Source organism: Zea mays, chromosome 4, assembly GCF_902167145.1.
Source record: "Zea mays cultivar B73 chromosome 4, Zm-B73-REFERENCE-NAM-5.0, whole genome shotgun sequence".
NCBI lineage: Eukaryota > Viridiplantae > Streptophyta > Magnoliopsida > Poales > Poaceae > Zea > Zea mays.
The window spans coordinates 6,082,140-6,083,896 of NC_050099.1; the positions used below are offsets into that span (position 1 = coordinate 6,082,140).

At 36.8% G+C, this 1,757-nt stretch overlaps 1 pseudogene across 1 annotated transcript; it reads left to right on the plus strand.

The window, feature by feature from the left end:
* Window positions 1–992: 992 nt before the first annotated feature.
* On the plus strand, window positions 993–1,522 carry z1C1_13 (alpha zein pseudogene; annotated as a pseudogene). The gene has a single exon (NR_152426.1). The product of NR_152426.1 is annotated as an alpha zein pseudogene (transcript).
* The last annotated feature ends 235 nt before the right edge of the window (window positions 1,523–1,757 follow it).

Genomic DNA, 1,757 nt, shown 5'->3' on the forward strand with positions numbered 1-1,757 from the left:
GGATTTCCGTATCCCAAAATAGGTGCTCAGTCCTAGCAAAAGAGAATGTGAATGAGTGTAAAGTCATGGAACTTCATGTTTTAATTCTTCTAGGTTTTGGATTGAAAAATCAATGGTGACCCCATGTTTGTCTATTTTCTCTTGAGTTTTTGCAGCACTATTGATAAAGGTTTACATTAATGAACTTGTTGTCTTTCATCTTGAATTGGTCAATGCCTTTGAGCCCTAACTTTGGTTTAGACACCAAGAATGTTGGTCATTGTCCTCTTCATGTATATAATGAAGGATAGACTCACAAGATAGCTGATGGAAGGAATAAATGTTGCATAAAATTTGTCATTTCCATTCTTTGAGGAAAAAAGTCAACGTTGACATTTGTTGAAGCTAGTTATACATCTATTTTAATCAAGAGTTACAATTCAACATATACTCCATCCACTCTAGTTTATTACATGCCCTAGCTTTTTCCTAAGTCACTTTTCCGTAAATTGACATAATTCCTAGAAAACCTATCCGAATTTCTTAAATCAAATTTGTTCCATTGAATTTTTATGACATATAAATTGGTATTGCTTTTTAGTCATCAAAATTTATTGTGTTTGTTTAACCAGGAGGACAATACTAGAACAATATCCATTCATAAAGGATTTGATAGCAATTCATAACTTAACAAATTTAGCAAATTGATAAAATGAAACATTAATTATGTGGCTAAAGTTGTAACATGTGCAAAGGTGAAGAGATCATGCATGTCATTCCTCATGTATGGAAAGAATTCCAATAGAAAATGACGAATTTTCCTGTAGGTAGTGAAAACTATCTTTATAGCAAAGTCCATATAATCATATGAAACTGATGACTAAATGTCAAAATTGAGTAGGTGCCATATCATCTATAGCTTATCCATTGTTGGGAAAAAATACAAAATCCAAAAAATATATATGAGACCTCACCTGTATATATAACCCCCAAATCAGTAGTTAATTCATCACCTAAAACATTTTGAGCATTCAGAAACAAACCAAGTGAATCACACTAGCAACTTCATAACAACAATGAGATTTGGCCCTCTTTGTGCTCCTTGCTCTTTTAGTGAGTGCAACATCTACATTCACTAATCCATAGTGCTCTCTTGCTACAAGTGCCATTATTTCACAATTCCTCCCACCAATTACTACAATGGGCTTCAAACACCTAGATGTGTAGGCCTACAAGGTACAACAAACGCTTGCGACGAGCATATTACAACAACCAATTATTCAATTGCAACAACATTCCTTGGCCCATATAACCATATAGACCATTGCATCACAACGTCAACAATTGTTCCTTCCAACACCGAACCACCTAGCGATGGTCCTTGCCGCTACTTGCAACAATAGCTACTTGCATTCAACCCACTTGCTCTGGCAAATGCAGTTGCATACTAGCAACAACAACAACTGCAACAACTTCTACTAGCGTTCAATCAACTAGCCACGAAGAATGTTGTTGCCTACCTGCAACATCAACATTTGCTTTCATCAAACCCACTCATTGTAGGCAAAGTGGTTGTATAGCAGCAACAACAGTAGCTTCAACAAATCGTACTAGCACTTGTTGTTATGAACCCTGTCGCCTACTTGCAACAACAATTGTTGCTTTCATTCAACTAACTAGTTGTGGCGAACTCTGCGTGTACCTGCTTCAGCAGGAGCAGCTATGTAATCCACTAGCAATGGCTAACCCATTGGCCGCGCCTTACAGCCGCTGCCTTC